Source organism: Zootoca vivipara, chromosome 10, assembly GCF_965207765.1.
Source record: "Zootoca vivipara chromosome 10, rZooViv2.hap1.1, whole genome shotgun sequence".
Taxonomy (NCBI): Eukaryota; Metazoa; Chordata; class Lepidosauria; order Squamata; family Lacertidae; genus Zootoca; species Zootoca vivipara.
The window spans coordinates 29,656,270-29,681,065 of record NC_142593.1 but is presented as its reverse complement, the minus strand read 5'-3'; positions in this window follow the sequence as shown (position 1 = coordinate 29,681,065).

The window sequence follows — 24,796 nt, the reverse complement described above, 5'->3', positions numbered from 1 at the left end:
TGAACATAGCAACAAATCAATAGTTTGAATTAGTGTTTGTGCAAGAGTGTAAGAAAAAAATACCAGGAAAGGGAAATATTTAAATCCCTCCCCAAAGAGGAGGACCAATGCTGTTGCTAAGTGTGGCAAATGCTAGCTTAGAGAGAGTCATGCTACCTTTAAATGCCACTAGGGATGTGCTTGCCTTAATTTTATGTGCAGAGGTAATATGCTGGGGACTAGGTAGAGAGGGACGCAGGTGATGCTGTGGGTTAAACCACAGAGCCTAGGGCTTGCTGATCAGAAGGTTGGCGGTTCGAATCCCCGCGATAGGGTGAGCTCCCGTTACTCAGTCCCAGCTCCTGCCAACCTAGCAGTTTGAAAGCATGTCAAAGTGCAAGTAGATAAATAACGGGAAAGTAAATGGCATTTCCGTGTGCTGCTCTGGTTCGCCAGAAGTGGCTTTGTCATGCTGGCCACATGACCCAGAAGCTGTATACTGACTCCCTCGGCCAATAAAGCGAGATGAGCGCTACAACCCCAGAGTCGGTCACAACTGGACCTAATGCTCAGCGGACCCTTTACCTAGGTAGAGAGAACTATCTTTCTATCCTACAGGTCTTTAGAACATCGCAGTTCCAGCTTCTCTGAAACCACCTTATATAATTTGTACTAACTGAGACATACCAGAGTTGACTTGGACACTGATATTTGTAGCTATGTCTACACATGCCACCCTCTGCTAAACACAGCAGCTACACAAATATCTAGGATCCAGATGGCAATGTACTGGAATGTCCTTTTAGAGCCAATATTTGTGTGTGCGCCAAACAGTCCATTGAAAACTGGTCCAAGTACAGTAATGAATATCGCAGCAGGCTGGAATGACTGTGCAACACATACACACACACACACACACAGAGAGAGAGAGAGAGAGAGAGAGAGAGAGAGAGATGCTAAAAGAGGAAAGGGTCATAATAAATACAGTACAGTGAGAATTGCATCATATTGCTGATGGTCATAATGGCCAAAGTAGTAAATGTGTGGAAAGACCATGCAGCTATAAGAGGCATGGTGCTAGAGAGAGCCCAAGCCTATTTGTATGTAGTAGTAGTAGTAATAATAATCATCATCATAATAATAATAATACCTGAGGTCTTGAGCTGTCAAAGGAGATGGTATGGTCAAGAAATAAATATTAGCAGAGCACAGAGTGTAGAAAGATGTGATTGCAAAAACAGGCATGAGCTGGAGAGGCAGGGGAGACTTGTAATGGAAATGTAAACAAACGTAAAGAGAGAAGGCAGAATGGAGGAAGTGAAGTAAATGACTAAATAAACATGAACATATGAACAGAAAGGCAAATATATAGCAAGATGCACTAACACTAAGCTGCAGCTATCATTGCAGAGGGTCAACATCGTCACTTGAAAAATTTCAGTATGGGTTCCAAAGTTCATCAAGGCATGGCAGGGACCATGGGGATAAAGCGTGTCATTCATACTGAGCGCCATTAAGAAACAGGCACACCAAAGAGCTACAAGTCCAAACCCATGAAATGATCACACAGAGGAAGTATGGCGATGTACGTGTCTCTTGACCTTTAGCCTACCAGTTTGGGAAGGCAAGTGGATAGACTATGACAAAAACTCATGGAACACTAGCTAGCTATTCTAATAATCACAACAATGGATATTTTTAATATATTTTATCTGAAAAAGTTCTTCAGATACATTGGGTTGCATCCATCTCTGACCTCCACAAATGGCTTTTCATTCAGTGGAGGAGCCCTCCTGACAAAAATTGGAAAGTGACTTCTAGTGATTCCTCCCCCTCTGTGCAGTTCAGACTCTTCTGGATGATTTCCCAACCCTCTGGAGAATATTTTTATAGAGGAGAAAGTGCTGCGGGGGGGGGGGGGGGAATGGGAATCAGTTAGTGTCACCTGTCTCTCCCTTCTTTTGGTGAAAGTGAAGTCTGGATCATCCCAGTCATTATTTTAGTAATCGTTTCAGCAGCCCTGCAAGGAAGACCAATATTAGTATAGGCCACTGACAATTCTCGGTTAGATTCAGACTAAATTCATTGCAATTAGTTCAACAGGATTTGAGTTAGGTCGTGTCTGATTTCTCCCATTGAAATTTTGTTAAATTGAGTTTAACTGATTCATAGTGTAATCCTATATATATTTACTCAGAAGTAACCCCACTGTGTTCAGTTGGGCTTACCCCCAGGTAAGCGGGTATAATATTACACCCCAAGTCTGTATCTGCATCATTCTATATAAAAGGCACAAATGCTCTCATGAAATTTAGATTAAATATGCACAATTCACATAAAAACGGTGGGTGTGGGATTTACTTGTGTATTTTTGGAGGGGGAAGTTGTTTGTCTCACATTCTGTCTCACATATAAACTCAGTTCCAGCACTTTCCCAAATCTGCATTTTAGGGATGCATAGCTGTTACACTGTCTAGTCCCACACACCAAAGTCACCCCATGCAAACAACCCTTTGACCCACCCTCATACACAGAGCATTCACCTAAATGCAATTCATGCACAACACAGACCATTCACACCCCTCATTTATACCATCATTTTAAAAGGATTTGAGTTTTCCAGGTCAGGATTTACAAAGGCCCAACCCTCAAGCCACATACCCTATCATTGTCATACTGTAATCATTGGTACTTCAGCGTATCTGGAGTACATAGTTTGCAGGAGCAATTAGGCCACACTGTTGTAAGTGTTTTAAGTGTTCAGCAAACTGCCTTGTAATCTTCAAATCTTCTCCTGCTTCATTTGGGGGTAGGATCATACTAGTGTAAGTGTTCTGTTATGTATATGCTCATTGTACTGAGCAGAATAAGTCTTTCATCTGGATTAAGGCATCTAAATGCAACGGAAATACAAACAATCAGCAAAAAGAATATGACTAATGAATCAAGTGTGCCCCCATTTAGAAATGCACGGTACATATTTTAAAAGGCAATGACAATGAATCAAAGTACGGACTTGGTGCCATTTCAAAGGTTTAGGTTCGCAAGCATGTAAGTGACAGGATAATTGGACCCTAGGACTTTGAGGCTAAAGAAGAATCCAGCTAGTAGAATGACGAGCAATAAATACAGACAGTTTACTTTGAGTCTCTAATGACACCTTCTTTAGAAAACTGCTAGCTTCCATGAATAAATGGATGTCCCCCCAACCATAATGGAGTGGCAGTAACAAATAATGGAGCAGCATAGCAAAAACCAACAAGACAAAGACATACATTAGCATCAAAATGTTTAAAAAATAAAGAAATGATGGGGGATAGATTAATTTCAGCAGTATAAGGAAATGAGAACGTGAAAGTAAAAGAAGGAAAGAGGAAGGAGGACAGAGGAAAAGAGACGTTGGCCCTCCGTTAACCCTAGTTTGGCCTAAATGAGGAATAAATATGCTCGGTGGCCACAGAATGCTGGATGCTTGGAAGATGGAGAGGACAGGATGTGGTGGTGGGAAAGGGTAGGTTGGAATGGCTGGCTGGCATCCTGGACAGGCACACTTCCCTTAGAGAGGAAGGCTACAGCGCAACATTTGTTTGCAGGTTCTGCTTGTGGAGCATAATGAGGTGCTAAAATTGATGGTACCACATCAGATGGGAGATCCCATCTGTGTCCCCAAACCTTAACCACTTCATACAGGTAAAAAAGCAAAACAAGAGGAGTAGACAGAGAGCTGGCTAGACCCTTTCTTCATGCTTTGCTAGTTTTCAACAAGAGGGACCTAAGAAGCTGCCTTACAGCAAGTCAAACCTACCCTTGTCCAGGGTTTCATGCAAGGGACGTTCTCAGCCCAATCTGGAGGTTCCTGGGGTTGAATGTGGAACATTTTACATGCAAAGCAGATACCCTCTGTCAACCAGTTCTTCCAAAGTCTTCCTAAATTATAAAGCTCCAAAATACAGGCCAAAAGAGAGCAGGTCTGGGAAGAGCGAGCCATACAATGGGCACCACCAGTGAAAAGGCCCTGCTCTGTGTAGCTCCTGTCCTGTCATTTGATAGGGTTCCCACTTGCCCTCCTTCTTGACATGGAATGCTCTCCATTGGAGTCTCCAGGTCCAGTACAAAGACCATAAGAAGGGAGAGCAGGGACCTTGAAGTTCCCAACAGCTGTTAATCAAGCAAGCAAGCAAGCACACAGGTCACCTTTGTCACAGTCAGGACGCCTATGCCCTGGCCAGGCCTGCACCCAATCTTGTCTTTGTACAATCTTGTTTGTTCTCAGTAACCAAAATTATATTATCAACATATACAAGCAGAAAAGTTGTTTTCCTTTATTTGCAAGGAGTCATACAAAAACAAAGTGGCACTAATAAAGAAAAGTTCCAGGGTGGCAACAGAAAGCAAACTAAAAATGCTTTGCCAGCTCATCAAAACTATCCAGCAATATCAAGTTCATAGCTGCCAAGTTTTCCCTTTTCTCGTGAGGAAGCCTATTCAGCATGAGGGAAAATCCCTTAAAAAAAGGGATAACTTGGCAGCTATGATCAAGTTATAGGAAAACTGGTGCTATTAACAGTGATCCTTCTAGTTGATTAATCGGTTCAGAAACTTCCATGCACATGACGTGTGATGCTAATTATTTCCCCAAAGAGTTAACTAATCAGAGGCAGCTACAGTTGCAAATGGCAACAAAATATCTGTGAAAGGAAGAGGAGCAGGTTTGCTCAAGTGTGTTGCAGGTAGAAATAGTGTTTGCAATGAAGTGAGAGCAGTAGTTTACTTGCTTGAATTAACAAAAAAGAAAGTTTTGAGAATTTAAATTCTAGATTAAAATTGATTACTTCATTGAGAAGGGGATTGTAACAAAAACACTGGGGCCTAATTTGAATAGTAGAGTGCCTGGTATCTGGTGGGCAATCTCATCCGTTATTTCCACACTGTGGCTGCAGACCAAATCACCTGTCAGGAGAGTTATGAGATTCAGGTGAGGGTCAGATGCCTTGTCAATCCCAGCAGGTATATAAGAGGACGACCGCCCAGGCCAGGCCTTGCAAAGGTTTTTCACTGTTAATTTTAAGCATTTTTTTAAAAATCACCATGGTATTTAACAATAATATATTATGTCCTTTAGAGGAGAAATTGTGAATTGGAGAATTTTTTTTAAATCACCATGGTATTTAACAATAAGTGAAGGCCTGGCCAGGGTGAAGGCCTTTAAAGGAGAAATTGTGAATTGCAGAATTTTAAATACCCGTCATCATCCTTGGCTTCACTCAATTTTGCTTATAACACTCTTCCATTTTCTTCTAGTTGTGAGGGTGGGGGGGGGGTGGAGAGGGACCTCACAAGTGGAGTAGCCTAGGGCCTCTCTTCATCTAAATCCGATCCTGAAGGGAGGACAAGTAGGCTTGTTTAGAATATTATTGTATCTCCCACTAAATTTTACTCCTCTGCTGGGACAAATTTGCGCAGATATTTTATAGATTCTGGTCAGTGGCATAAAAACTCCACCTTCTAGGCAGAGGCTGCCATTCAACAAGAATATTTCTGCAAAGAAAGAAATGTAGAAATGTAGGCATTCAAGTGAAAATTCAATCCTTCACAGTACAGAGCCTCTGCGAAGTCTTTTAAATGACCCTTTTTATCATGGTGCCATGTCTTTACCTTTCTGAATAGTGAGACCTGGTAAGAAAAATAAATGTATGTATACAAGTGGTTGAGTAATGTATTACTCATGTGCACTTTGTTCTTTTTGGCAAACTGACCTTATCAAAGGGAAGAAAGCTATACATTGTGACAAGAAGAGCCTTACTGGAAAGTCTAAATTAGAAGTCAGGGAGATTTTTTTTTGCTGTTATCTTGCTTAAATTATGATGAGTGAGAAGCATCTTTTCCACTTCAGGGAAGTGAATGAAGCTAAGGTGATGCTCCTTCCTTCTGCTCTCCTTTCAAATTACCCCGCTTTGGTGCTAATCACGATATAAATGCTAATAATGGATTATTGTTATAATAAATAATGAATGAATGAATGAATTTTGGGAGGACATATACAGTTTCTGATTCCCAAGACTATGATTTACAGTGTTTAATACTGTATTATACTCCAATGGGGGTGGATCTGAATTGTAATTACCAGTCTATGACTGGTCTGGATTGCATCTATCTTGTTAACATTCCTGATAATTCTTTAAATTCTTCTAATTTTAATTTTCCTCCCTCCTCTCTTAATACCTATCTATAGGTTACCCATGCTTCCATTATATATACCTTTCTTTACCACTATAGGTTCTAATGGTGAAAGCCAGAGTGGTGTTTTCATCTCCAATAAGTTTTAGTATTTATCCCAAACTCCATACAAGTTTTTCCTGATTATATGGTTTGTAAATCCTTTGTGTACTTTCGCTTTTTTCATACCACAGATGGGCATGCCAACCAAAATTATTATCCTGACATTCAAGATCTAAAATATATGGATTTTTCAACATCAGGCATTCCTTCAACTAGTACAGACAAGATGCCTCATAATATAATCTCATATCTGGTAGAGAAAAGCCTCCACTCTCTCCATTCAGAAACATGATTGCCTCCAATCATGGAGACAGAGTACAAACATCGTGGCTTGTAGCCATTGATACCTACAGGACTGTCTCTCCTGGTATGCCCCAAGGAGGACCTTAAGATCCATAAATAACAACACTTTGGAGGTCCCGAGCCTCAAGGAGGATAGATTGGTCTCAACTAGGGCCAGGGCCTTTTTAGCACTGGCCCCGACTTGGTGGAACACTCTGTCACAAGAGACCATCACAAGAGACCAGGGCCCTCCGGGATTTGACATCTTTCCGCAGGACCTGCAAGATCGAGCTGTTCCTCCTGGCCTTCGGCTTGGACTCACTCTGACCCCTTATATGGGATTTGGTATATAAATTTTCCCTTGGCTTTTTGCTGGTCCATGTAGGACCAGTGTGGATAGCTGGCTTAGGTGAATATCTGATGTTTCCCCCCTTTATGGTCTTGATTTATGGGCTACTACTAAAATGAGGCTGCATTTTAAGCTGTATTTTAAGCCATATTTTAATTAACTTTTTTCTTTTTTCTATTACGTTTTATTGTAATTTATATTCAGTGTTAGCCGCCATGAGCCCGGCCCTGGCAGGGGAAGGCGGGGTATATATAAATTTTATTATTATTATTATTATTATTATTATTATTATTATTATTATTATTTATGCTTTCCTCCTTGAATTTGCCTATTCCTTGTTTTAAAGCCATCTGTCTTGGTGGTCGTAACTGCCTCCTATGGGAACAAGTTCAATACTGTGTAAAGTACTTTATTTTATCTTTCCTGACTCTTCCAGCATTCAGTGTCATTGGATGTCCACAAATTCTAGCATAATGAGAGAAGGAGGGAAGCTTTTTCTGCACACTTTTTCTATGTCGGGCATAATTTTATAAACTATCATGTTACCTCTTAAAAGATAACGGTAAAGGGACCCCTGACCATTAGGTCCAGTCACAGACGACTCTGGGGCTGTGACACTCATCTCGCTTTACTGGCTGAGGGAGCCGGCAAGGCCGGCCCTACGGCCAGGCTGGGTGGCACAGGGCACCAGGGCGCCTGCCCGTCAGGGGGGCGCTGCACAGCTGCGCCCACCCGCCGCAGAGCTGCACCCCCGGCAGCTGCGCAGTGCGTTGCGCCCGCCCGGCTGCGCAGCTCTGCCCGGGAAACGGGGCGGGGGGGCCGGAGGATCCGTCGTGCCAGGGCGCCAAATATACTTAAGACGGCCCTGGGAGCCGGCGTACAGCTTCCGGGTCATGTGGCCAGCATGACGAAGCCACTTCTTGAGAACCAGAGCAGCACATGCAAATGCTGTTTACCTTCCCGCCGGAGCGGTACCTATTTATCTACTTGCACTTCGTGTTTTCGAACTGCTGGGTTGGCAGGAGCAGGGACCGAACAACGGGAGCTCACCCCGTTGCAGGGATTCAAACCACCGACCTTCTGATTGCCAAGCCCTAGGCTCAGTAGTTTAACCCACAGCGCCGCTCGCATCCTTACTCTTACTCGCCTGCAACCTTTCTTCAGAGGTTACCAAAAGATCATTTTGGTTGCTCTTTCCTGAACCTTATCCAACTCTACAATACAATATCCTTTTTGAGTTGAGGTGTACAGAGCTGTACACAATATTCCAAATGTGGTCAAACCATAGATTTGCATAATGACAATACGATACTGGCAGTTTTGTTTTCAATTCTTTTCCTAGGGATCCCTTCTATGGAATCTGCCATTTTCACAGCCACCACATACTGGGTCAACATATTTTAGAGCTATCTACTATGACCCCAAGGTCTCATTCCTGGGTCTGTCACCTCCAGGTCAGACCCCATGAGCATATACATGAAATTATTTATTTATGCCCCAACATACATCACTTTACACTTGTTTATCTTGAATTGCATTTGCTATTTTGCTGCCCATTCACTCCATTTGGAGCTCTTTACAATCTCTTTTGTTTTAATGACCCTGAACAATTTAGTACCATCACCTTACTGCTCACTCCTAACTCTGGATCATTTACAAACATGCTAAAAGGCACAGGTCCCAATACTGATGCTTGGAAGATTCCACTTTTTTTCCTTTATGTTCTTTTGTTCTCAGAGAAGTAGTGACAGAGAATGAATATGCGACTCCTCCTCCTCCTTCCTCTTCTCCTGCCACTTCTTCAAAATGCCCAAAGTGGTCAAAAGAGAGTTAGGTATGCTTCCATTTCATGAGAGCCAGAAGAATCTAACTGCAAAATCATTTGCATAAACCCTACTTAAACAGGATTTAAGCATGCTCAGTTTTTTCTGGATTATGCTTTAGCACCTTTAGAAAAAAAATATACACTTGGATCCACCTCTGTTCAACCATCAATCCGTGTTACATTCTTTCCACTCCTATTTCTATGCTGGTTTAAATTTCTGCACACTGAGAAACTGGCGAGAGATCTGGCAGACTGCCTTAATGTGCCAGATTCAAATCCTTAGTGTACTAAGGCAGGATGCTACACCCATGCACTTATTTGTGAAGTGCATTTTTTAACAAGTTATTTTCGGTCATAAACATCCTTAGATTCAAGTCTTGCTACTGCTGCTTTGTTATAGATACAATGTTTATTGCTGTAAACTGCTCTGGTTTCTTTGCCTAAAGAAAGGCAGGGTGTATATTTGTCTAATAGGTGAATGAAGATGTGGATTTAAGAGATGCTTCCCAAGAATATGATCTGTGGATTCCTCCAACTACTTAAATGTGTTACGATCGCAAAATCAATCATACTATCTTACTTGTATTGCATATTTAGCAGTGCTTCTACACATGTTGGGCATAATTTTGGCATTTGAGCTAAGAAACTGTTTCACGAAATAGGAACATTATTGCACAATAATCATGAGCAGCTTCAGCCTTAATTAGAGAAATTATGAAAAAGAAACAGTGGCTCCATTCTTGGCATTAACAACGCAATGATTGGCATTTAAAAAATGCAATACTGAACTTGCGTGTGAAAGATACAAGAGTTAACTGCACTGTTATTCAGATATCTGAGTTTTCCATCTGCACTTCAAAATGGGGGGGAGAGAGAGAGAGAGAGAGAGAGAGAGAGAGAGAGAGAGAGAGAGAGAGAGAGAGAGAAATGAGTCAGAATGTAAGAATATGCAGGGTAGAAAAATGCATATGCACTTAATAATAGATGTGGATTCCAGTCTACTGTGAGTAGACCGTGAGCTCCCACAGGTTTGATAGACTCTTGTTTTCTGTATGTGTGAGAGCACACATTCATGGAATACCAGGTGTCATGAAGGGAAATAGGAGGTCTGTGCATCTATAGCCAGTCTCCCCTCTGCATGGCTTCTTTACACTCAGAGCACAACAGTAACCTTCCCGGAGTGCAGAGCATGGATGAGGATATGGGAAGTGCGTGAGTGTATGTGTACAAGTAGGTGATTTTGAGCTTGTGAATGTACGCTATCCTCTCTGTAATCCAGGTGAACCTGCAAAATCCTCTGCACATGGGTGCTAAAGCTGCATTGGACGGGATTGCGCCCATACTTTCAATTTCAGTTTAATGCCATGCCAGGCATCCACTGAGGATACATGCAGTAAACTGATTAAAGTAGTTCCAGAATGTTTCAGCCCATGACACCCAGATTGCTGGGACATCGTTCATGTTATGACAGCCAGTAAGGTAAAGGGTAAAGGGACCCCTGATAGTTAAGTCCAGTCGCGGATGACTCTGGGGTTGTGGCACTCATCTCGTTTTACTGGCCGAGGGAGCCAGTGTTTGTCTGCAGACAGCTTCCGGGTCATGTGGCCAGCATGACTAAGCTGCTTCTGGAGAACCAGAGCAGTGCATGGAAACGCTGTTTACCTTCCCACCAGAGCGGTACCTATTTATCTACTTGCACTTTGACATGCTTTCGAACTGCTAGGTTGGCAGGAGCTGGGACCGAGCAACGGGAGCTCACCCCGTTGTGGGGATTCGAACCGCCAACTTTCTGATCGGCAAGCCCAAGAGGCTCAGTGGTTTAGACCACAGCACCACCTATGTCCCTATGTCAGCTGGTAGCCCAGCTCAATTATTATGAACTTGGGAGAAGACCATACTGGTTTTACTCCGGTTGCATTCAATGGAGATTATCAGAGCCTAAGAATGTGTGGATGTTGCCAGTGCAAGATACCAAACAGAAATTACAAGTATTCCTGTTGTATTGTCATTCTCTCCAATGTAAGTTTCATTGTCATATGTGAAAGACGCCCCCCCCCCCCCAAACGCAAAAAAGAAGGGGAAAGGTTCTGATTCTAACATCATTTACTTGGCTAGGCTAGAGATACCTACTGACAGGTTGACCTACAAATTCATTAAATAAATCAAGAATACTACAACAGAAACCAGCTCTAGAAATCTGGGTGGTTATTGGTGATCCGACAGTCGTGTTAAAGCGCAAACTGTGATATAGTGGAAGTGATCTGCATGCAGAAACAGATGTCTAAGGACTTCCCCCAATTGCACATGTCACATATTCAACACCTGAGCAGTGTGCACAGTGTATCCCCAAGCAGCACTGAATGCATAATTAGTGTTGTCTGTTCTGATAGCACTAATGGCTGTGATGATGTCACTGTGCTGGAAGGAGATTCAGACCAGCCTCTCTGCTCCAATAGGCGAGCAGCACTGCTGTTTAGCTGGCATAGAGGTGAGGGGCAGGATGCCACGAATGCAGCAAGGTGCGCCCTGGATCACAGTTATTTACTCAATGAATTCCATTGAGCCATATGGGCTTGCTTTCCAGTTAATGCATTTAGGATTGGGATACTTAAGCCTCAACAATACACTTTAAGACCAGCAGTTCAGTTTCATGAGCAGGTAATTAATTTAATTCCAGCACTTAAATTTGCTGGTTGTGGGAAGGGTTCAGGAGGAATTCAACTGAGACTGACTGACTTTTTTTTCCTTAATCAATATAAAAACTAGTGGCAGGGATCAGCCTAGCAATTATTCTAACAAGTAGTAATAATCAATTTTAGGGTGTGTGTGTTTTTTTTTTGGGGGGGGGGGACACCAAACCAAACCAAAACCCTGATGGTCTGATATGTTAACACTAATTTCACGTAAATGCGGAGAGGGGCATGTATGGCACTTGTGACTTTCTAATTGATTAATTAATCAAAGAGGGCTTTCTGAACCACTTAATTCTTAAACATCTCTAGGCGGTATACAAAAACCCAACACAAAAACAATAAAACGGTGTGATAAAAAACCAGATACATCACAAACACCACTCAAACGATGTTATAAAAACTGGTAAGAACAGAAAGTTGGTAGTATCTGGGTCAGGGAAAAGCCTGGGAAAATAGATATGACTTTATGAGAGGTCTGTAGGAGCTGATGAATAAATCTTCACATATGGCAGAGGGAGGGACATACCACAATGCAGGGGCAAATGGCCATTTTGAAGTCTCTGTCATGCCATGTGATATTCTTTAGGGTGCAATGGTATGTGTAAAAAAAAAATCCCATATCATCTAAGTGATCTTACAGGGGCAGCTGGTCTTTCAAGTAACCCGGTTGTTCAGGCCTTTATATGTTACATTATTATTATTATTATTATTATTATTATTATTATTATTATTATTGTATTATTATTACTATGGTATTATTATTAGTAGTAGTAGTAGTAGTAGTAGTAGTAGTAGTATTCTGCCCTGTACCTGAGGTCTTAGGGCAGTTACAACATAAAATCACAATATAAAAACATGAAATACTCTTATTTCTCTTTCCATCACTCCTTGCAGACAATGATGTAATGAATAGCAGTTCTAGTTCTCTTAGAGTAGGGATTCTAAAGTAAGAAGACACTCTGAATATGTTCAGACAGATATTGGGCTGCACTTTAGAACTGGGATCAGATGAGAAAAGGGCTCAGTCCCCACCACCACCACCACCACACACACACTCTGTAGGCACCTTCAAAAAATTATTACGAGTTCTGGAGGTGATTCATAATTGTATGTATGAATGACTGAATGAATGGATAGCCAAGTAAATATGTAACACTGAAAAATACACTAGGATTGCAATTGGCTGGAATTTAAAATAGGATGCCAGTTGGCTGGAATCTAAGGTATAGTTACTCAACTGGTCTGTGGCAATTTGTTGCCTCACAGTCTGTGAGGAGGGAGAAATAAAGATACCGGTATGTGTGTTTGTTGCAATTCAAATGCTTATTTGTACACTTAGGAATAACATTCTCACACAGTGTGCTTTAAAGTGTCGAGGAAGGCTGAGAACACAGAGCAGGAAGAAGGATGGGCAATATTACACCTGCACTTAGGCAACATCTATGTACATTTATAAATATGTGTAGACACATTCAAATGTGCTTCTGATGTAGATGGAAGCTAAAACGCTTAACTAAGGCTCAAGCCCACTTTTCTGGGAGCCATTGCAAAAAATAGCAGTTACTTTCGAGTAGACAGGGATAGGATTATTCTACAACAGTACTGAACCCATCGCTGTCTGGTCACACACATGGTGGAAAAGATTATGGCAGCTTTTCATAACAGCAAATTCAAATCACCCCAGAGTGCTGACTAGGCTCCGCGCTGAGTGTATTTTGTGGGCTTCAAGGATTTAGGAAGTTTCCTTGACTCCCTCTCTCCACTAGATGGCGGGAGAGCACTGCCCTGGGACATCTCTGCAGTGCCACATGGTAAACCATTTTTGTATATTTGCTATCCAAGCCCTGTTTAGTCACATATGATTCACCTGCTGGTTTTTTTTGGGGGGGGGAATCCTTCTCATGCCTGATTTGAGCACACACAATCGTCACCCCACCCAGCATAAAAATAGGATTAACTTTGAACTAAGACAATTAATTGGATAAACATCATTATGCCACCTTGCTTAGTAAATCGTTCGGGTTTTCCTTAACATTATTCTGTGCTGGAAACAGATAAATAAAGTTATGATGTATTTAGCCATTCCTCACAATGGCCTATTTTGCATTTGCATGCAGAGAAATCACACACACACACACACACACACACACACACACACATTTCTTCCTGGCACTGATTATTATTTTTTCTTCGTTAAGGGTTGGATTGTGAAGGATGAGAAAATGACAGCCCGGTTCAAAATTATAATTTCCAAACTGGTCAATTCCCAATCCATTTCAGTTGAAACCTTAAATTTGGCGCGTGCCCTTCTCCCAAAGGGCTAGATTGGCTTAATTCTATATATTTTGACAACCAAATTGTCGAAAAAGACACATGGAACGTAGCACTGGTCAACAATACAGCCAGTCCGTAGATGAGTTTGCTCAGTCTTCCATCGCTGAGAATGGGACTAAGTTGCTAACTTGGTTTGCAGAGTCACAGTCAATATCTGTGGGTTTTTCTTCACCTTTCCTTTCAAATACTACATTTGGACCCTTTCAGTTTAGAAACTGAGTGTTCTCGGCATATTTCTATACTGGCAAGTCCCAATATCGGCTGATGGAGACAAATTTAGCCCTTCTGTTCACTGGGCAATGTTATTTTGATTGCAGGAAGGATTAATTTTTCCTGGTGCAGGTTTATGTTCATGGTACCTATCTTTATTTCCACAGTAGGAAAATTACCATATTCCTACACATATTATCATTTCCCCCATCACAAAAATGTCCATTTAAAAGCTGTTTTGATCTTTTGGATAAGTGCCTTGATTTAAAATAATAGCAAAAAAAGTAAAATTAAGCCTCTATGCTCAGCAGTGCATGAATGACAAATCTGTTGTAGTTTGGAGTATATTTTAAGAAACTCCTTTTAAACCTCTTAAAGCAAATTTACATATGCTCAGAAAAGATATTACACCCTGGGAAAGTGAGCAGCATAATTTATTTCCCTGTGCTACTGATATCGTTGTGTTTATACAGAGACTGCATAATACATTTTATACTTTTTTGAACTGGTACCGTATGTATTTCTTACAATCTAAGAGATTTTAAAAATGCATCTCTATTTAAGGGTAGTTAAGATATGCATGGTGCTTTCTAACCCACCTAGGAATCTGAGCTAATTCTCCTGTGGTTCATTTTAGAATGAGACAGACACTGTTAATTTCACCCAATTGTGATTCTAAACAATACATTGGGTGTGCTCAAAATCTGGGATTCCCCCCAGTTTTTTTTCCCAAATCAAAGAAAACAAATAATTAAGAGAAGGGGTAGATGTTGGCATAGGACGTATGAATACTCAGCCTCATATGCAACAGCCTAATCTAGATCCATGAATCACCTAGACTAGGGAATGATGGGAGGTGTAATCCAGCAGTATCTGGAGGGTTTGTTTCCGAGCCAGATCAGTTTTGACGTGTGTGTGTCTGTGTGTGGTGGGAATTCTTCGGCAAGATGCTCTGTCTGCTTGTCCCTCACCACTAAGAGGCTGAGTTTAGACAAGTGAACAGGCAATGTTACCTGCTGCTTCCAAAGGAAGAAAAGTGGGTCAGTAAGTAGCCAAGGCAAGAGGAGGAACACTAGGGATGTATGAATGCATCTTGCATTTGTCACAAGCAGCGCTGTTTCCAACCCAATGTACTTCGGCTTCTGCAAAAACATTGTTCGGCTTGCTGTCTGCTGATGCCGGATCTATTGCAATTATTTATCTTCTTCTTTGGCGATCACTCGTAGCCGAGTACGATTGTCTTCCATAAACACAGTTTTAACAATGGGTTCGTAAGTGACTGTGGAGGCCAATTCTGGATCTGCACGTCCTTCCACAGTGGGGACATTGGTTTCTGGGCGGGAGTTGATCATGGTGTGGATTTGCCAAGCATGCCTTCCTCTTAGCACGTTTCTCCCTTGCATCCTGAGATCGAGTGTCTTCAAACCCATGACACCTTTGGTAAAGGCTGTTCTCCAGCTGGAGCGCCCGCAGGCCAGGGTTTCCCAGTTGTCGGTGTTTATACTACATTTTTTTAGTTTTGCCTTGAGACAGTCTTTAAACCTCTTTTGTTGACCACCAGCATTACACTTTCCATTTTTAAGTTCAGAATAGAGTAGTTGCTTTGGAAGACGATCATCAGGCATCCGCACAACATGACCAGTCCAACAAAGTTGATGTTGAAGAATCATTGCTTCAACACTGGTGATCTTTGCTTCTTCCAATACACTAATATTAGTTTGCCTGTCTTCCCAAGTGATGTGTAACATTTTTCGGAGACACCATTGATGGAATCTTTTGAGGAGTTGGAGTTATAAGTGGTCCATGTTTCACAAGCATATAGTAAGGTTGGTAGTACAATAGCTTTGTAGACAAGCATTTTGGTTTCCCTGCGAATGTCTTGGTCCTCAAACACTCTGCACTTCAATCGGGAGAAAGCCGCACTTGCAGAGCTCAGGCGATGCTGGATTTTGGCACCAATGTTGGCCCTTGTGGAAAGGTAACTGCCTAGGTAGGAGAAGTGATCAACATTTTCCAACGTTACACCACTGAGTTGGATTTGTGGCGCTGCAGAGGGGTTATTTTCTTCTTGTTGGTGCAGCACTTTGGTTTTGGGGGTGTTGAGTGATAGGCCAAGCTTTTCGTAAGCTTCTGCAAAGATATTTAGGATGGTTTGGAGGTCATCCTCTGAGTGTGCGCACACTACGTTGCCATCAGCATACTGAAGCTCTAGGACGGATGTTACGGTAACCTTATTTTTTGCTTTCAGCCTGCTCAGATTGAAGAGCATCTGTTCGATATATGATTTCTACTCCGGTGGGGAGTTTCCCTTCGACAAAGTGTAGAGAGGCTGTGCTCAAGGCTTGACTGCCCACAACTCTCACCAGCCAACCAAACGTTTCCCTAGCTTGGCTGCTGCCAGCCCTCTGCAGAATTCCTTTACATAAGCAATGCTTTCCCAAGGAACAGAGATAAAAGTTTAAGTAAGAATTTTTCTATACCTGTAGTTCTTAAGAGAGTTCTCAAAGAGCTAAACATGCATACCCATTATTCCTTTGGCAAGCCCACAGAGAACAGCAAGCTGACCAATTCAAATCAGCTTGCTAAACTCGGCTGAGGCTAGAGCTCTAGCAGCCTATGGATGTACCAGAAAGGCCAACAAAACAACACTGGAAGGCCAACCAGTTACCTTCTGCTCTGTATGTAGAGGGACTGAAAGCAACTTGCCCAAAGCCAGAAAGCACATCTGTGGCAGAAATTGTTAAACACAGAGAATGGGTTCATAGCAGATAATCCTGATTCAGAGAAAGGTAAAACAATGGGAGGGGGGTTGCATTGTAAATTATGGAGGGGTGGCCTCATTTTGACACCAGATAGCCCTAGGTTTGCTTAGTAGGTCATCTTAGGCAAGGCAATTAATGTAATCTCCCCCAGTCCTTCATTCTTTCACTAACCAAAGTTCCAGAAGTCTTTTCCATAAGTCAACCCCCCCCCCATTTTTCCCCCATAACAGCTGGTGATTAAATCGATCTGCAATAGTACATCCATCCAACACATGGAGTGATCAGTGAGATTGCACCTCTCTTCCCCCACCCCAAATAGCAAGTGCTCTGGAACCCTGATTCCAAATGCCTACATATTTACAGTAGTTGGAGGGTAAAAAGGTGAGCTTTTGTGAGTACAGCTGTCCACAGGGAAGTTTCCCATGCAACCCCTAAAATCTGACCATGCCAGATTGTGAACTAGTTCTTTTTTTTTTCTCGAAGAAATTCCATGGATCTTTACCAACTTGGATGATCCAATTTTACCTGACAACAAGGCTTAATAGATTTATTTTGCCAACCGTTGTTGACAACATACTCACATGCAAAGTATGACCTGTCACTGGGCATAATTCAATGAGTAGGTAGTTGAAACCAAATCCCATTGAAAGCCATAGGTTTAGAATAATCAGGCCTGTAACTAATGTTGTGTTTCCACCCAGGGATTGCTCTTTAATCTAGCAGAAGTTTCCAAGAGCAGAAGTAGGGGAAGTAAGTCATTTATTTACGGATTCCCTTTCCTTCTGCAGTCTCTGGTAACCTTCTCCATCTGCTGTAGAGTAGACTTTCCAAAATATCACAGGGGTGGCTTGGAAAGCTTCAGAAGAAAAGCGAACTTGAGGAAATCACAGCTCTTCCCCTTTCATTCATGGAAGTCTCTGCTGAATCAAAGAACTTCCCATGAATGGAGAGCACCGAGAAGCATAAATTCCACTGAGATTTAGACATAGGGCTCATATACACTTCTGCTTGTGCCATACCTAGAAAGCACGGTTCCAAGCAGCTTTCTGCTTGTTTTGTGATTTCTGGTCATACGCCTAGGCAGTTTTGCCTTTGATCTGCTGTATTCCCCCAGAAAACCCACCCTTTAGCAGTAAATTGGAGCAAACACCAGTCCTCAGAAGACCCTATTGCCATTTGTTCTGATTCAGCTGGTTTTGCCAGGGGAAAGTAGTGGGGCAAATGGGTGAGTGCATTGTTAACTCTGGCTGCATTTATTTGTTAAGCTTGCACCACACTCTTCATCTAAAGAGCTCAGTGCAGCTTACATATGCCTCCCCAGTGTGGTCTTCCACTTACACACCTGGACTGTGACCATCTACTTCAGTGGGAGTGATAGGACATTTCTCCCACTGAATGGAAATAATTTCCATGCAGAAATAAATAGGTCTGCCATCAGAATTTCTGAAAAATACACAGCTAGTGTATCCCTATCACCCTGCGTAGTCGCAGCAATCATACTTTAAATGAGACAGTATGCATGTTTCACCCCTTCTATTCATAAATTGTATGGGAATGGCAGGTAAAGTGACCTTGAATGTGCCTACCTGGGTGCAGGATTGCATCCTTAAGCTGTGAGCCTACAAACAAATCCCACTGTAGCCAAGGGGATTTCTTTCCAAGTCTGTCTGCTTAAGAGTTTTAAGACTATCAGGATATTTGTTTTAGATTTTATTGGCAGACTTGGACTGTTTTGTCAGTAGGGAACCTTATTTGGGGTTAGCTAGGGCCAAACTAAATGTTAAATCAGGAATTCACTGCATTTAAACACAGAACTACACTGGTCACAAAGGAGGAGGAGCCTAGGGGAGGTATCTGAGTTTAGAAAGCAAAGAGGTGCATCTCTGGTGCATGCAGAGATCTTCCCACAACTTTTCTGTGCGAATACTTTCCTCCTTCACTGATCTCCAATACCAGAAGTGGCTTCAGTGCAGGGGGGGGGGAAGCACTTGGAAGCAGGGGGATTACAGGGATGTAAGCAGTGGCAAGCTCTTTCCATGTAAGCAGTGAATTCCATATTTAAACTCATGAAACTGGCCATTAAGTCTAGTCTGGCTCTTGTCTTTGTCAGAGTGTCTCTATGCCTACTCTCTGACAAAGTCGCCAGCAACAAGGATTTCTAATTTTCTGAATGTGGGACATCTGATTAAGAATATTGGAGTCAGTTCCAAAAAGTGTTGGCATGTATAGATAGATAGATAGATAGATAGATAGATAGATAGATAACAATAACTAAATACGCAATATTACAAATATGCGGGAAACTATTAAAACAGCGCTAAATGAGACATGAACAGGATTGTGAAAATAAGAAAACAATAAATAGTTATATAGATGGTAGATTGATTTTCCAAAATCTAAGAAATGTGTTAGGCATTAAGTACAGCAAAGTTTGTTCTCTTTTTGATGCCAGATGAAAACTTGTCTGTTTGTCCTCTGGGTGTTTTAGCTGCATAGTCTTCTCTGATGGCATTTTACTGCCTCTGAAAGTTGTTTTGACTGCTTGTTTTATGTTCAGTTTCATGGCTGTTATTTATGGTTGTATAACCATCTTCGGTCTCATTTTGTACACTGCCCTGATATCTAATTGACAAAGGAGCAGTTATCAGAAATCTCATAATAAATAAGCAATAAGAGAAAATAAATAAAAGATAACGGAGGCGGAAAAGATGAAAGGGGAAAAAAAACTAAACGAGGGGCTAGTTTTGTGAATTCTAGCTTCCCCCTACAGTGCTGATGAAAGAAGGCGGGAGGGTAGAGGGAGAGGGAGAATGCCAAAAAGAATGCAGTTTATTCCCTGTACAAAACAATAGCAGCTCCAGAAACTGTGTTCCTTTCTGGAGGGCCAATTGTATCAGCCAGAAATGCTGCACAACATGAAGGAAGGTCTATTATCCTTCCTCCCATTTGCTTCTCTGCACTGAATTAACAGTAGAATTTGACTAACAACAGCACTTGGTCCCCTACGCCTCAGTCTGAAACAATCTGCCAATCATTTTTTGTTGAAAGGTACGGAATCTGACATGGACTCAAAGCCAGTGTTGGGATGAATGAAACTGAGACCATAGCACGTCTCGATCCATCATGACAGTGCTGTATGGTGCAGAAGGCTATTCTTAACAAATGTCTGTGAGCACCATTGGAGGCCACAATCCCAGGCACATTATTTACTCTGCAACTGATGTTTCTTTGTACTCCCTCCATCACAGTGTTCTCGTTGCCTCTGATGAAAAAATAATGACTCCCCCCCCTCATTTTGTGCTTTAAAAAACAGAAACAGAGGGTCCTGATCCACAGACCCTTACAGATGTTTCTGTGCACAGAGATCTCCATGAATGTAATTTCTAAATGGAAGGTCAAGCATGTCACCTTTGACAGCTCCATCAGCTGATGGAAGGAGGAACAGAGGCCTGGATTTAATCTCCTACCTGCCCAAATATTGTTCTTGGCACTGTCACTGCGGACTGCTCCAACCATCTGGGAAGGGTGCATGCATGTATGTGTGCAGGCACACGTGTCACATTGAATGCAGGAGGCTTTTAAAAAGCACCCCCAGCAACTTTTGGGGGTGTACAAATACAGTGGATCTATCACATCACTTTCAACTCAATCTGCTACTAGTTATACCGAAAGAGTGATTCTTGCAAACAGCTATCCTCCTAGAGTGGATATTTACCAAAGTTGGAGTCAAATGCCAGTAGCACTGACTTTAATGTGATAGTTCGTGACCTTACATTGGTTCAGGAGAGGGAATAGATCATTTTGTGGTTTTCTTTGCAAATTGCAAGTGTCAGTAAAGGGTCATTAGTCTTGTTGATTTCAATGGGACTAGCATCCAGGTCTGTAATAACTTAAGCCAGTTTCTAAAGTTCCACTGTAATCAATGTCCTACTATTAAGAAGCAGAGAGTCATGGGATCAGAGTTGAAGTCTCACCAATATCCAATATCTGCCAGAGGAAGCCTCCATTGGATCAGACTCCCTTCCCTGAACCCAGGATTCAGCACATTATGAACCTTGAAGCAACCATGTGTGTGCCATAGTTCCAGAGATCTGAATTTTCTGCTTGGGCTTCTAAAATGTACACTGTCTTCTCTCCTTTCAAAGCCACTGTAATATCACTGCAGCGCTTGCCCAACATCGCATTATGTCATGCTTTGGTGTACTGTATGCTGAAGCACCACATTCACCAATTATATTGGGGACATGCTCTCTAAATTTCTGAAATATACTCTGAAGATCAGGTAAACTGCTGCATCTTTGATCTATGAGCTACCCAGTAATATGTGAGGTTGATCAAGTGCATGGATGAATCTCCTGACAAAAGAAAGAAGCCCAAGAATGTGCAGGAGCCACTTATTAAGACAGAAGCAGAAGATTTGTTCATTGTCATTCAATAGGGGTTAAATTATCTAGACTGTGCTTGGATTAAATAGTTAAGACCAGTTTCACTAAAACCAGAGGGAAAGAATAGCTAGAGTATGTAATTGTATAGAGACTGATGGAACAGACTTCTCAACAGAGGGATAAGCTTATGTAGGTTTATAGATATGTTAGGTGGTGGAGTAAATTCTAACTCATTGAGATCGGGAAAGGGCTTTGAGCACCTTCCAAAAGAGTTTGTATAAATAACAAAAAAATATAAAACGAGTGCTCTGTTGCTCCAACCCGTTACAGTCGTTCTTTCAGTAAGGAGAGGGAAAGATTAATGTGCAAATGTAAGTTGGTGCAAAAGGAATTAAAATGAAATTAGTTGTTACACCATAGTTGTTAACTATGTAAACATTTCCTGTTTATTAAGATACAGTTAGATTTTAGAAAGATTGTGCTGCTTTAGCGCTTGTTCTGTTTCTTTTACTTTTCTGAATTTTAAAGACTTGGTATCACAATTGTTCACCTTTTTTGTCATCTGCTGGAACATTCCACTTCAGCATCTCTCTGTCTTCCATTTGGATGGTATCAGTCAGTAATTACAGTTCACATATACTGTAGTTTAGTGAAGCTGTAAAGAATTGGTTTAAATAAAAAAATAATCCCCGGCAAAGCAGTATCCCATTACATCACTGCTTCACATGCATTCATTCTCTTCAATATTGTTGGCTATTTCAGGTTAACTACCAAAATTATTTGCCTGAGAAGCGAGATTTAATTGTCTTACAACTACCTCTGTGAAATACAATAGGGATAACAAGTACCCATTGATTATACTATTGGATAGAAAAGGGGACTCTTATTCTTGCATTTTTCATTCATTTTGTCATTGCATTCTCTTTGAAAGAGACCAAATGGGTCTCAGCAGGTGAAAGCAAAGAAATGTGAAAGGGCCCCTTTGATGAATGACAATAACACAACTGCCCTCCTCTCTCCTTTAACCCCCTCCCCCCATTTTTTTGGGAGATTATAAAACCGTATTAAATCATGCCCTGTTCGATACTGATTGAGAGGGAGCTAAACTAAAACCAACAATAGTAGACTGAATCAGAGTATTGCGATTTCTTCAATGGGCACTAAATCCAGCTAACCTCCCAGTGCTTCTCCCCCACCCCATGCAGGCACTTAATAAATGAATAAAAGTATTTACTTACCATCAAACTATTATATACGGAACAAATTTACATTTGTGCCAGCATCGTCAGTTACAGCCATGTCGACATCTTGCAACAGTAACTGTAAGAAGCTGTGCCCACCATCTTATAGGTGGCAAATTCAAGTCAAGATCTGTGTGGAGGGAAATTTGAAATATTCGTAACACCTGTTGCTGAGTTCAAAAGAAGTACAAAGCACTTTTAAAACCACAAAAAAATATGCAGTTCAAAAAAAGGCAGAATAATATTTGATGTTAGACCTAGATAATATTTGATGTTAGACCAATTGTGTTTCAAGGCTATTTATTGTAGACATCAGTATTCACTATCTGACAATCAATTTGGTCTTGCTTGAATATGTTAGCTTAGAGGAGCTCTTCATGATAACATTGGGTGTTAATTTACAGTCAGTGGGGGAGACCCCCCCACGCACACACTTTTTATCACAATGCATTTTGAACTGTAGATGTAAATAACATAATAAAGAAGAAAAAAGTTATTACATCAAACCAAAGTCAATGCCAATGCTTTTAATCTGAATGTGCTGTTTCTGAGTCACACTCAAGCTATAGACTTGAGCTGTAAAGGCCTTTTCCATATTTTTCACTGTTACGTGTGTATCAGAAATTACAGCAGTTCTCTGTCAGAGGTAATTCCTGAGCATAGTTTACAATGTGTGTGGGGGGGGGGAATACTGATTTAAACAATCCATTTCCAAATAGACATTGTATTATGCCATGATAATAAGTGATGGCTAGATTCAACAAAATGTTCGGAAGTGATACTTCTCAAATTAGCCATTAGTGCAGAATGAAATAATTGTTCAGATAATAATGATACCAATATTAATTCTGTTCCCAGTATGTAAAGATAAGGGCTTTTGGGGTATTTATTATTAATAGACTTATTTGAAAGAACAGCACACAGAGAGCCGGGGAGGGGAAGCATATAAAATGCTTTCCCTAGTAGTCAGCCAGCACCGTTATAAAAATTAAGAAAATGAAGCAAAATATGTGTCACCTTTCTAATAGCTAAAATGTTTTGATGTTTGATGGTTAAAAACCCTTCAAATATGCATTCATCAATGGGGTGATTCATGATATCATGCAGAAAGTATATTAAGACTTTTGCTGCTACTAACATGCTGCATGTTTAAAATATTAGTATCAAAAAACATCTGACAGATAAAAATCTTTGGAAGGATAGAAAATACTGCAGTGATAAAAGAAGTGTGATGAGACATCAAAGAGCTGCATACAAAGCAAGATGCTTTTGAGAGGAACGCATACAAAAGAAAAGAATTAATTATCTTTTCACCATATGTTTATGAGGGTATTGATTTTTTTGATTGATCTATATGCTGCTTTTTTTTACTCTAATAGTTGCTTTGCCTCTGTTTATTTACTTTCCTCATGTGACATCTATCGGTGTTCACCTTTGATTTCGTACAATGCCTGTTGCAATCTTTCCATCCAGCAATACTTTCTCTGCGGAATGCACATCATTAATAAATATTTTGATTATGAGCTAAATGTGAAGGTTGAAACCACTTGTAATTGTATTTGGCTCTTAACAACAAAAAGATGCATAGAGCAATGGCAGGTTTTGAAGCTTCTGGTGCTGAAACTGCGCTGATGCTCTTTGACACAGTTTCCCAAGCAAGTTTTTTTTATTATAAATATAGCATACCAGCTACAGAGCTTTAATTTATTAAAATGCCACTCAGGATGAACTGGCTGAATTATAATGCTAATTGTATTTTAATTTGATTTGACTTTTCAAAGGAAGATACAGCATGCTAGGTTTCTATTAATAATGATCAAGGTGTGGGGAGGTGGTTGTTCAAGCTTCATGTGCCTTATTTTTCAGCTTGTGCAAAATTCTTCTGTTGTCCAGTTCCTTGCAAAAATGTTCCTGTCCCTTAGCCAAACTACCTAAAAATGCACCTGTCCTCTACCTAAATAATAAATTCTGGAGAAAAGAAGACTCTCGCAGTTTTTTTTTGTTCCTCGTTGTCTAGAAATAGACACACCTTCCTTCCAAATTACATTATGTATGCTGAGAAATACAGTCGTCAACTAATTGAGGATAAGCTGTAATGAACTATTGTGCTTGTCCTTATTGCCTACCAATTATCTACGGTGATTATAATTAGGACCAATATTTTTTTTTCTTGGGAGTGTTTGGGCAATCATCATTTGCTTATGGTTATGTTGTTGTTGTGCTACATTTTGACATTGTTCTCCAGATATGATCAAGGGAAATATAGTCCAGATAGTGTGTGTGTGTGTGTGTGTGTGTGTGTGTGTGTGTGTGTGTGTTGCAATGAATCCATGCTTCATCTACATTTAGTGTTTGAAAAGACCTTCAATGTATTTAATAGAGTGAGGGCCACCACCTAGGATGCCTTTGAAAGAGAATTAGACAAATTTATGGAGGATAAGACTATCAGTGACTATG